The 14060-nt window shown below is 31.6% G+C and overlaps 1 protein-coding gene across 1 annotated transcript in view; it reads right to left on the bottom strand.

Moving 5' to 3' along the window:
• The window catches only part of LOC140448150 (monocarboxylate transporter 9-like), a 78296-nt gene extending 66115 nt beyond the window's left edge, over positions 1–12181 (bottom strand). Inside the window, exon 1 of the mRNA XM_072541241.1 lies at positions 12008–12181. The gene's annotated coding sequence lies outside the window, so the exon portion shown is untranslated. The remainder of the gene's footprint in view (positions 1–12007) is intronic.
• Positions 12182–14060: the final 1879 nt, after the last annotated feature.

Here is a 14060-nt window from a genome sequence, read left to right as displayed (position 1 = left end):
TCTAAGTTAAAAAGTGAATTTAAAAATTTTATTAAAAAAAAGAAAAATAGGCAGATAACAACGTTCATATCTATATATATATATATATATATATATATATATATATATATATATATATATATATATATATACCCGGTATTTAGGCGACACACACCCTTCCGGTAGGGATCTATGGAGGAGTATCACCAAGCCGCAAGCCCTTATCTCTTGCCGTACTGCTCCACCATAGGCCGATCAGATACCAGCATATTCTAGACTAAGCCGCAGATTCATTTAGAATTTTAAACTGCTGCGTTAGCCTTTTTGTTTTCTGTACACCGAGCTGGGGATTTGAACTGACATCTCTCGCAGTGAAGCGAAGGAGAAGCCAGCCGCCCAGCCCGCTTGGCTATCCGATCGACAACAACCGATCGATAACAACGTTCATCATCATCATAATTTGGCTATACAATTCTATGTGAGTATTGGCCGCGTTTACAATTTTCCTCTATTTTTGTCGGTCCTGAGCAGCTATTTTCCATTGCTGTATTCCCAATTTGCGTAGATCACTGGCTACTGCGTCCTTCCATCTCTTTCTTGGGCGACCAACTGACCTTCTGCCATCGGGCCTTTCACCACTCGATCTTAGTACGTGGCCCGTCCATCTTATTCGGTTTCAGATAAAGTTATTTTAAATAATTTGTTTAGTTGGTCAATTGTCAAATAACAAGTACAGCGATTGATAGTAAAAACGATCTTTATTCTACTCATAATAAATAGTCCTATGTATTTTAGCTTTAAATAGTTGAATGAATAATCCAAAAATGAAATTGTGATTTAAATTATTTTATTTTATTAAATTATTACTTTGATCTATTATTTAATCTATTTTTAATATACGAGCGACAGCGTTCTCCCAATTTTCCAGGCCACACATCCCCTCATTTGAGCCCAATTTACTTTAATTGGATTCTACATAAAATTAACAATATATTGATGATATCTACCATGATGCTCATTGATTGTCATTAATTCTGCTTTGGCCATATCCTCTGTAAATAGAAAACGTTTTTCTCTTAGTTAGTTCTGCTTAACGAATTTTCGATCAGTCATCGTTTAGAAGAGGGAACTAAGGATTTTCCCATGACACTCGTTGATACAGGTAAACAACTGTTTTTGATAAATTTGTTGATAGCAATATGTATGTATTAAACAAAATATGCAAAAGCATTTTTTTTTTCAATAATTAACCGGGGCTTTGTTTATAAACAATAAGCAATTTAAAAAGAAGTATTTGAAAGATTAAGAGTTCAAGTTTAGACAAACAAAAATTTAAAAATGGTAAAGATTTTAAAAGATAAAGGTTTAAAAGCGAATTTACTATTTCAAAAACTGAATTCGTAAATTCAAATTTATAAAAGTTACAATTATCTCCGGTTCTAATCAACGAAAATTGATTGTTGAAAATTGTTTTTTTTTTCTTCTAATTTGGGTACCTCGTAGCATAGATCATAAAAATGTATTTAGTTTATTTGTGAATTGTTTATTTAACCGAGTAATTTGTTTAAACAATTTAAAATAAATATTTATTTTGCAAAATTTTTTTTCTCTTATTATCAGTAGTAGAAAAGGTTATGAAGTGATATGTATACCAGAATTATTCATGTTATGTTTATTTTTAACTTCACCTCTTTATGCATCCGCAGCAAAATACCAAAATTCATTATAAATCTACTCCGAACAATAATTTTAAAGGGCACGGCAGTATGACCTTATAAGCCAATGAAAATTAATGTCTATAAATAAAAGCTATTTCAATACAGATATCTGCATTGCATTTTCACTTAACTAAATTAATTTTCCATTATTAGGTCTAAGAATATCGATTCGATTTGTATTTGAGTTATTTTCCATTTACTTAAAAATGTATGATTAAATTTGGAAAGAAGCTTTTGGATGAATAAAACATTTCTTGTTTTGCTAACAAACTATCAATCACACTAAGACAGCCTAAATGCTTTATCATTCACTGAATGTCCGTAAAGTTGTTGTAAGTCTCCTAGTCTGAGCTGCTTTTTAAATCCAGTTAAATAAACCGAGAGATATTGACGATCAAGGGCCGCATAGAAATAAAAAATACCAAGAAAATTTTACCAAAAGTGATATGAAATGTTTAGGAATTTGTCTGTGGGCCAATTCGGCCACTGTTGTCAAATTTCGTCAACTTTCGTTACTTTTAGCATAAGAAAAATCCTTAAATAGGTCTATTTTTATTTCTAAAATTGCACGTTGTTATTTAAATAATTTAAATTAGTATTATAAAATTTAAAAATTAGTTAAATTTAAATTAGTTATCTCCCACTTTGGAGAAAAATGACACATTTAAAACTTTTGAAATGAAAAGCGGTAGCGCGTGACAATTTATATAGTTTGAATTTGCCAATTTCAAGGTTATAGTGTATTTTTATGTATGAGAGAGTAATAAAACAATAAATTATGTATGCAAATCCCTAAACTGTTGATACGGGTGACTCAATGAAAAACAGATATTTGTCAACAAGTTTACAGAAGTATATAGGAAAACAATTTTAAATTGAGTATGACCACCAGGTATAAAGGTTGGAGCAGAATAGAATACAATAGTTGTGAGGATTACTAATCCCTAAATAAGGTTGCCAGTGTCGGAGTGATGGAGGTTAACAGGTACTAATGAATTTGCAAGAAATGTAAGATGTTTATTTTATTGGTTATATATAACCAATAAAAGTTTAATAAGTACCTACCTATTTGCAAAATAAAGTTTAATTCTTTAGATAAAATAAAACGTTTTATTTTATCTATTTGCAAAATAAAGTTTAATTCTTTGCCTATTTGCAAAATAAAGTTTAATTCTTTAGATAAAATAAAACGTTTTATTTTATCTGAAATGAGTGCATTCCACGAAGTAAGGGTTTCAACAATCAAACATTTAATTCTTTAATTCCAGGAATCTACGACAGTAATTGACTAGATAATTACCTTCTAAACTTATTCCACAGAAAATGTGATAGTGGGTTTTTCCATTTTGTAGGAAGGTCCAAGTGGCGTATTCAAAATTCTTAACAGTTCACTAAAAGTAGGTACTTCAGTTGCAAGGTGCAGTTTATTGTGTATACTAGTGTTATGGAAAATTTGGAAGTGCCGTGTAAACGCCGAAAAATTGGTCCTCTAACAGTTAATGAAAAAACATTAATATTTAATTGTTTTAAATCATTTACAGACAAACGTTTATGTGAAAGTGTTGATGAGACCGTTGAGTTAGTTAGCAGTACACTTGGTGTTGGGAAATCTACGATTTACAGAGTTATTAAAGAAGAGAAATGTGGTAGTTTTCAAATGCCACGTAATGCTCCAGGGAAACCAAAATTTCAAATAGAATATCATTTTAAAGAAGGACTTCGACGGAAAGTGCATGAATTCTTCTTTAGACAAGAATTTCCAACATTGGATAAAGTTCTTGTCTCAGTTCGAGATGATAAGGATTACCCAGAAATGAGTCGAAGTACGTTATGGAAACTTTTAAAAGAAATAGGCTTCCGCTGGAAAAAGAATCCCAGAAAGTCTATTTTATTAGAAAGAAGCGATATTGTCATATGGAGAAGACATTTTCTAAGAACCATAAAGGAAATGAGAAACCAAAAAAAAAAATATTTTATCTTGATGAAACATGGATCAACGAGGGTCATACACCAAATAAATTTTGGCAGGATGAAACTGTTACAAGTCAAAGGCACGCTTTTGTAAATAACTTATCTACTGGTTTAAACCCACCATCAGGAAAGGGACGCAGGCTGATAATAGTACACCTTGGCAGTTCAGACGGTTTTGTTGAAGGTGGTTTATTAACTTTTGAATCAACTCGTACCGGTGACTACCATGAAGACATGAACGCTGATGTCTTTCAAGAATGGTTCGAACAAATGATAGATCTTCTTCCTAAGAACTGTGTAATAGTAATGGATAATGCAAGTTATCACTCCAGACTTATAGAAGGACTGCCCACAACCAAGTGGTTAAAAAAAGACTTGCAGAATTGGCTGAGTTCAAAAAATATTACGTACCATCCCGGATCTATAAGAAAGGAACTTTATTCGTTGTGTGCCCTTCATATAGAATAATTTAAAAAATACGAAATTGATGAAATTGCCAAAAATCGTGGAATGACAGTACTTAGATCCCCACCATATCATTGTGAATTAAACCCGATTGAACTGGTATGGGCACAGATAAAGAGTGAAGTTTCAAGAAAAAATACCACTTTTAAAATTCATGATGTTAAACAGTTGTTTTTGGAGGCCGTAAATAATGTAAAACCTGAAAACTGGGAAAAGGCAGTAAATCACACTATTAAAGAAGAGGAAAAAATGTGGAAGCTGGACAATATTACTGATAAAATGATCGAGCCAGTTATTATAAATCTTGGTTCTGAAAGTTCATCTTCTGAATCTGATTTGGATTTGTAACAAGTAGCTGTAAGTTTTATATTAATATTTTTATTCATCTATTTAACATACCTTAGACGGTTTTAAAAACTCTTTTTCTCTTTTGTAATTTTTAAAAATTAAAAAAAATGTGAATTTTTTAAAACCCTTTTTAATGTAGGCCAGTCAGTTCTAATATAGTGTGTGATAAAAGAGGTCACTTTTGTTTACATACACATAACACTTTATACACTGAAATAATTCATTTATTTTTTACAATTATTCAAAGTAATTTTTCAATTAATCTTGAGCACGCCCATGGAGTGGTCGGAGCTACCAGTTAAAATTATGCTAATTACTCTCTCGTTCATAAAAATAAACTATAGTTTAAGTGTATTGGTAATCTTATTTAAATTAAGATGTTTCATCATGTAAAATTGTAGAAAGGCAACAAATTTGTAACCTATGAAATTATGCGTCTTCTAAGCTCTCGTATACTATGTATATTTCCCAGGAATATCTACTATACAAGCTCCAACAACTAAATGTTAAAACCAAAGAACGAGATCAATAATACAATAAACCCTATCATTAATAACAAAATATTAAAATGGCTCGATCTCTATAAACTTTGAATTGCAGAATTGGCGGCAAAATAAAAGAAAATGTTGCATAACATTGTCACAACTAAATGTTCGGACAATTCAAGAAATTACTATTTTAATATGGGGTTACATCGCCACGCGCCTTTACAAACGCGGCAATCCTCCCTGGCGTTGTTCGTACTAAGTCAGGGTCGAAACTATCCCATAATTCACCTAATTTACTCTTCAAATGGGCAATTTCTGTTTCATCTTATGCCACAATGTCTCAATAACATTAAGGTCTGGACTGTTCGAAAGCCATGAGAAGACTTTAATGTTATCGTCTACAAACTATTTTTTAGTTTTTTTAGCTGAATAGCAGGCAGCACCGTCGTGCTGGAATATAAAATTCAAATCCTGGAGCACGTGGTACAAAACTATTTTTCAAAATTTCTTGATACTTTGCTGCGTTAATTGTACCTTCCACCACCTCATATCTTCTTGGACCCGCTGATGACATGCAGCCCAAAATCATAATTCCTTTGGGAAACTTCACAGTTCTTTTTAGGCAATATTTATGGAATGCTTCATTTTGACTTCCGATAACCCGTTTTCGAAAGTCTCCCACTGGTGGTATCAAGAAATTTTGAAAAATAGTCTTGTAACAAGTGCTCACGATCTCTACCCGGGCTTGAATGTTATATTCCTGCAGCACGGTGCCGCATGTCATATAGCTAAAATAACTAAAAAATGATTTGGAGACAATAACATTAATGTGCTCTCATGACCTTCGAACAGTCCAGACCTTAATTTTATTGAGATATTGTGGCATAAGATGAAACAGAAATTGCGTAATGATCCCCAGAGAACCATCGGCGATTTGAAGAGTAAATTAGGTGAAGTATAGGATAGTTTCGACCCTGACTTGTGTAAATCTGTAGTACGAATAATGCCAGACAGAATTGCCTCGGTTGTAAAGGCACGTGACGATGTAACTCCATATTAAAGTAGCCATTTCTTAAATTGTCCGAACATTTAGTTGTCACGATGTTATGGAACATTTTCGTTTGTTTTGTCGCCAACGCTGCAATTCAAAGTTTATAGAGACCGAACCATTTCAATATTTTGTTATTAATGATAGAGTTTAATGTATTGGTGATCTCGTTCTTCGATTAGCAAAGTTGTGAAGATGATCGTTTTCAATAAATTTTAGTTTGTCCGAATATTTAGTTGTTAGGGCTCGTATATCTTTCCCACTTCATCGAGTCCAATACGATACTCCTAACAAAATACCAAAAAAAAAGCCGTCTTTGTTTTCTCTATTGGGCGCCTTATTTCCACAGAGTGAATAAACCGAATCATTTTTGACAATCAATTGTTCCATGCCTCGCTGATCTTTTTATTGAATATACTAATATGTAATTATAATTATTGTTAAATTCGTACACACTAAAGAATAAAAATTTCTTTGTCTTTTAATAATTCTATTGATTAAGTCGTAGCATAAAATTTTCTAGAATCGTATTTATATGTACAACTTATATGTAAATTTTACTTCTTTATGGTGAAACGATTATTATTCCGCAGTCCGCAGTTTTATTATAGGTGTGGGATCTTTGCACTTCGACAAAAGAACTGTATCACTAGAATGGTATGTTTGTATCTGAACTTCCGGCCAATGCAACCTCGAATGTGTAACGCAACTATAAATAATGAGGTAATTGCGTATTTTTTACCTTATTTTAAATATTATTAGTAATGTTATAATCATATATATATATACATATATACAGTATAGCCCAAAATAAACAGTACTAAACTTGCAATTATTTTATTGTTTTAACAAATACATATTATTGACACTTTATAACATGTTCTAAATGAGCTCCCCCTATCTCAAGACAGACTTCATACCGATATTCCAGATCTCTCATACTGTTATGGAATAAAGGTTTGTCTTAAGTCCGCGAAGAAGGCTCTAACGGCATTCTTTAACTCATTGATGGTTTGTGGTGCCCGATTAAAAACGGCAGTTTTAGCCATGAACCAAATGTATGCGTCTGGAGATGTTAATTCTGGAGAATGTGCAGGATAGGGGAAGTCAGTAAATCGTGAAATGAATTTGCTTGGAAAATGTCCCTGAAGAAACTGACGAACTGCGACAGCAGTATAGTAGCAAGTTGCCCCATCCTGCTGGAAAAATTGGTCTCGAAATGCCAAAATACGTGCACGACAAAATGGGAGTAGATCAGGAATTAAGCGTGTTAAAATTTGTATGTACCTCTGTTGATTAAGTGTGACTTGCCTACCATTTTATTCGATAAAGTATGGATCAATGATTCCGTGTCCCAAAACTGCAAATCAGACACTTACTTTTGCGCTATGTAAAGGAACTTCTTGAACTTCATTTGGTCTGGTGAAGCCCAGAACTCGATTTGTGCGACGATTTACATGGTCTGACAAATAAAAATGTGCTTCGTCTGAAAACCATACATTTTTCAAAAATTTAGGATTTTCATATTGTAATGCAAGAATTTTGGCACAATATTCCACTCTACTGTGATAATCCCTGGGATGTAATTGTTGATGTACCTGAATCACATATGAAAATGCACCCAGCTCCTTCAGGATTATTTGCAAGGAAGTTCGTTTTAAGCCAAGATGCAACGCTGTTCTTGTCTGGCTCGTTTCGGATTTTCCAAGATTCGCTCAAAAACACGTTCATGGTTATCGTTTTTGTTAACTATCCTGAGACGCCCTGAGTTTCCTTTTCGTTGACACAATACATTACCCGTATTTCTAAACTTTTCAACAACCTTCAAAATTACAGCATTACTTGGAGAACGTTTATTAAACCGTTGTGTGAATTGATCACACACGTATTGCATTTTTAACAATTAGGCCTTAATAATTAATTGTTAAAAGATTACTTGACATGTCTATACTAGTTAAGTTGAATATGACAGCGCGCACAAAGAGACATCTATATTTCAGTTTCAGTACTGTTTATTTTTTATTTTGGGCAATACTATATATATATATATATATATATATATATATATATATATATATATATATATATATATATATATATATAATATATATACATATATTGTAACGAAATAGCCCATCTCCGATACGTCATAATTCTTCGAAGGATAAATCTAGAAAACGCAAGAATTGGCATTTCAATAGCGCCCGTCTTTCGATGCGGTTTCGATAAGACGAATTAGAGGTGGGACTACCCCAGAAGATTCGAGAATAATACTTTTTGTATATATATGTAACGATGTTAGGAGTAGAGTTTAGTTGATAAGAGAGTACCGAACTGTAATATTATAAATAAATATATTTATATAAATTCGAACCGCTCGTTTTATTTAATCTCGCTACAATATATACATATATACAAACTAAACATTATTCCCACTTACCATGCTATATATTTTGAAAGTTATCTTATAGTAAAATAATTGCTGGCACACCATCTGTTGCACACATTGAAATTTGTTAACGCTATTTATTTTGGTTAAGTGTACCATATGTCAATTTTTATTAATGCAACGAAGACTTTGTTAAGTGAATAATTGTTAACTCAGTTAATGAAATATTCAAATGCATTTGGAAAAAATAGTAAAAATAGATTATTAAACTGTACTTATACTTATTTCCAGATTCGATTTGACTACTAGTAGTCGGTTTTGGCATTTTTTATTTATTTGTCTGTCATTTAACTCCTACATATACGATGATACAGTAAGCTAAAAAATCTTATTCATTATAAGATCAAAATTTCGTCGTGATCGACCGGCGAGGAAAACCGTGGTTTTATGGTTCGTATATATTTATATACTTCAAAAATATTCAGCAAGTGATTGCAGAGGTTCATTCTGTCTTTTTTGTTGGCAGAAAAAAGAAGTCAGCTACTTCATTGACTTATTGAATACGTTTCGCTTTTTTTTAATTTTCAAAATCTTCCTAACTTCACTACAAATATAATGAAGAAGTTCGTAAGTAAACGACTACAGTGATGGATTTCTATACTTACAAAACAATTTGTAGTTTTTTAGATGTTCTAGAAACTGTATTGTTACCCAACATATAGCCCACATATCTTAAAAAAAAACACATTGTCGCACAAAAATTGTCGGGTGAATTTAAATTTTGCCGAAGGACTCATTTGGTTTTATTGTGAGTGGTAGTGATGGGATTGATGAAGAAATATACTAGGTTCGTGGAATAATTTGTTCGAAGGGAGGTTGTGAATGGCGAAATAATATTAGACTATTTATTGTTGAACTCAGGTTAAGGGGTTTGATGTGATTCTTATTTATTGTGTAAGATGAGAGAGTGATAAATCTGGCTCAAATTATCGATGTCAGTTCGTTTATTAAGGGCTGATGGATGTTTTAGAATATGGCAGATTTCAAAGAGGGATGTCTTATGATGAATTTTGTTGTTTGATAATTATATATGATAATTTATCACTTTCTCATCTTATACAATAAATAAGAATCGCATAAACCCTTTATTCGGTTATTATTTTAGTTTTTGTTGATCTTAATACAAGTAAAAAGAATATCCTTATAGTTTGCTGCTAAAAAAGGAGAGAAAAATGAGATAGACATTCCATCACCCCAGTAAAAGATGGTTTATTTTGTTAAAATTTTGTATAAATGTTTAGACAGACTGCAAGCAAATGGGTAAATTTTTAACCTTCAGTGTAATTTTCTGTTTTTTATTCTGTTTTTTGTCCATTTGCAACTGTGCAGTCGGCAAATGGAATTTATAGCCGTAGTATTCATTCAAAATTAGCGTACTGAGTTTGTGAACATTGTTACAAGTTTAACCATCCATCGAGTACAGAGTGCAAAGGGCAAAATTATCGCCAGCTCGTTACTTGATAGTCCAGGAGGTATCTGTTTTAAAACACATTCATTTACGACCATGGCGGATCTGTGACAATGACTACATTTGGATGTGAAATTTTGGATTTTTACAGAGAACGTAATGTGATAACTTAGGTAATAATAATTGACTTATCCTCGCTCTCAAATAGGTCGGGAACATAAATAAAAAAAAAATAAAATATTTGAAAATTACTAAAAAATCGATTTTTTCTTGCTTATAAATTTAAAACAATTCATTTTGGAGCAAATTTGTAATAAAATAAAATAGTGACAATTGAATTAACTCAGCCATTAATGTTGTCATGAATCAGTTACGAAATAAACAAGAAAGCAAGACAAACAACGTTGGACAATTTTTTCAAGCCAGGTCCATCCGTATCAGCGAAAAATGATGACAACCGTGATCTGCAAGTTACCATTTCTTCTTAGTCTTCAGTATAAAGCCATTTTAAAAAAAATATGAATGTATACATACAGATATTTTATGCAACTTGAAGTTGTTTCATTTTTGTTTATAGAAAGATTGTTAGTTTTTGGAGCCTGTTATTATTTTATGTACAAATGTATGTATTTTTGATTTAAATTAAATAAAAAGATAAAATTCATTTTAAATGAATAAACGTTACATATTTAACAAATTTTAAACCGATCCCATTGAATTTGTACCTATTAAAATAATTGATTCCTTATACGGCTTTCCACTTGTCGGCCAAGTTTCGTGAAACGAATTTAGGCTGTAAAGCGAGATACGGGTGTATCATAATGCAACCTTGTGAAAAAAATAAAATATAGGGTTGTAGTTTAAAAAATATAAAAAAATCGTAATTTTTTTTTTGTACTTCACCCTGTATACGAATATTCGTCAATGATTTCCATTACATTGATTTAAAAACTAGAACGTATTGTTTACCTTATTATGCACAATGAATAATTATTTATTTATTTCCTTCGTCATACAGTGTGTTTATTTCATAGCGATATCGAAATAACAATGGTCATGTCGTTAAATACCCTGTATAGTAGTATCAAACCGCATATTGTAAGGACAGAGATTATGAGAGGAATCTAAATATGAGAAAATAAACAGGGTGTTTTATTTAAACAGAAAATTTTTGTTTGCTTTACCACGTAGATATTAACTACCCTGTAGAATTCGGCATATCTTCCAAGCCTGGCGAATATCAATGCCTACATTTTTTTAACTTCAAAGTAAATTTAAGATAATTATAACCCTCACTTTATTAGTGAAGTGAGCCATCACCTGTTCGGAAACTATAAGAAATAAAATGTGTACCTACTGTAAAATTTGACTTTATGGGACCTAACCTAGCTTATAAATATCAAGATAAGGTAGATCGAAAACAAAGAATATGGTGAGAAATATATATCAATCCATTTCCATATTTAACCATAAATATGGAAAGTCACACTTTACGATGGCATGGACATGTAGAAAGAATGCCCGAAGCTACATTACCCCAAACAAATTCTTAAACTGTCACCACCACCGGGCAGAAGTAGACGAGGTAGGCCCAACTCGGGCTTAAGTGGAAAACACACATACTACTGCAAATAATGGTATAAATGTATAAACGAATCTAAATGAACAATGAACTAAATAGAGAAGATCGACATTTTTATAGACACAATAAACATATCAGTAACAAGAAAAAGATAGGTACACTTTTTATATGAAATAAATAGTTTCTGTACATTTAAAAAGTTGTCTATAGAATTTTGTAATTACTGAATAATTGTTAAAATATAAAAATATAACATTTTTAAAAACGCATCCTCATGCTATTTAAAATACCTAGTCAATTTTTATGTAAATTACGAATCAAACCCCACAAATAAATGTATGTCCTGCTCGATTAAGTGCATTTTTGTACTCTTCAATTAATAAAACTGCAACAATTATAAATTCAACACCTTCAAACAAAAAGAAATAAATAAACCGCTGCGCGGTGATTCACTTTTCGTTTATAGCAACAATATTGATCTCCCATTCAGGATGCAAGATCTTTCACTTTCACTATTAGATATAATAAAAACAATGAATAAAAACACTTACGTTTTCCTCTTCTAAAAATGATTCCGGTTTAAGCACCTGAGACTGTAAGTAGCCGAAATGTCAAATCAAGATTTTTTTATCAATGCCGGAATTTATTTTTAGTAAAGACTAGTCGAGTAAACGTTGCCGTCTCTCGTGATATATTCTCACTCTTCCCTGGTTCGCAAACAACTGAGCGCACAGTGTTGTTAACTTCGCAACTGAATATTTCCGTAGAGGGCGCTTCAAAAATCCGTAGAAATCCGTAGAACAGAAACATAGCAATTTGTGCGTCTTTATCTGACTCCTCTTCCCTCTTCCTCTTGGTACAATGTTGCCAGATGGATATTTTCAACAACAGGAGAAAAGGGCAATACAAAACAGGAGATTTCCTTTCAAAAAGAGTAGATTTATTTTTATTTTATATATTATATAATACATACATAAAATGTAACGTATATCTAATTCAACGTATACAGTGAGGATGTTTACAGTGATTACTGGCATGGCAATCACTGTTCAAAAGTTAAAGACCGTAAATAATTAGGTTAAGGTTATTATTCCAAACATCCATAATTCAAATTTTATGGGACCAAAGGCTCACATCAGAAATTATCATAATATTTACCATATTTACATAAAAGTTTAAGAGTGGATGAATGATTTATTGTTATCAATACGTGCCGATACCGAATGATGTTAATTGTTATGATTTAGGTATCAAATTACAATTACGAATTTCCGGGATTTCTCATTCTTTGCATGTAATTTTTAAACAATACAGGGAAGTATCAAATAAATTTTGATACAAACGTATTAAAAATACTATCAAATTTTTTTTGATGATAACAAATTTAAACAGTAGATTTCCGAATAGCTCATATTTATAATGTTAGGGCGGGGAGACCCAAGGTAAATCTTAACATTCCATCTGAGATCACTGTTATTCCCCTAAGCGCCGGGGATTCACCTGTTACGAAAATTGAAATTCATCCCCACTATTTTACAGATACTTTACCATAACTACCATTTTTATATAGATATCTCTTGCCATCTACCGAAAAAAGAAATAAGCATACAATAATGTGAAGTGATAGACGGCTACAAGTAGATTTCTATTTCACGGCATTACAGAGAACTAGATGTCAATTAATTATTTGATAAATATTTCTATTTCTATAAAAAGCTAAGAGTCTAAGAGTAAAAATTCTATTTTTATAAAAAGCTAAGGGTAAAAAAATCCCAATTTTATTCTTGATTGCTGCAGCTGAAAAATCCGTAGAAATGTGATCGATATCCGAAAATCCTAAATAATTTCGAAAATCCGTAGATCTACAGATAAATCCGTAGAGTTAACAACACTGTGAGCGCATCGCATGGACGTCATCCGCGTCATCGCATGACCGCTAAATGGAATTTTCCACTAAAACCTCTAGCGCGGCATACATAAGAACTTGCACGGCACGGACACACAAATAAAATTGCACCTGTTCTTGTCGAATGTATCTACCTGAACACCTACACCTAGTTACTTATCTAGTGATATACAAAAGGTAAATAACGGCAAAAACAAGCTTACCCATAATGTTGTTTACTGTTTTCCTGTAGGTATGTCTTTTTAAAACGTAATAAAGGTATTAAAATGTATCCGAACAGGAAAAAAACTACTATGTATTTCATAATAATATAAGTCTACTTCTGCTGTTAGGTTTAAATTTATTAAATTCACATAATTGGTTCTTTAACATTTAACATACATCATCCTTACCTTACACATTGACGGAGTACTTAATTTTTTAGAAAGGGCAAGTTGACTTGTTCTATAATTATTTACTCCTTCAAATTATATATATATATATATATATATATATATATATATATATATATATATATATATATATATATATATATATAACACAAACAAAACATAATAACAATGAAAATAAAATAAAAACCAAGATAAGCCAAATAATGCAATGGAGTTGTCAGTTAACCCAGACAATCTTTGAAAAAATTCTCGATTTTAGGAAAACATCTATAATGAATCTATAATAATACACATATATAATAATAA

The sequence above is a fragment of the Diabrotica undecimpunctata genome, chromosome 8 (assembly GCF_040954645.1).
Source record: "Diabrotica undecimpunctata isolate CICGRU chromosome 8, icDiaUnde3, whole genome shotgun sequence".
NCBI lineage: Eukaryota > Metazoa > Arthropoda > Insecta > Coleoptera > Chrysomelidae > Diabrotica > Diabrotica undecimpunctata.
This window is presented reverse-complemented; position numbering and strand designations above follow the sequence as displayed.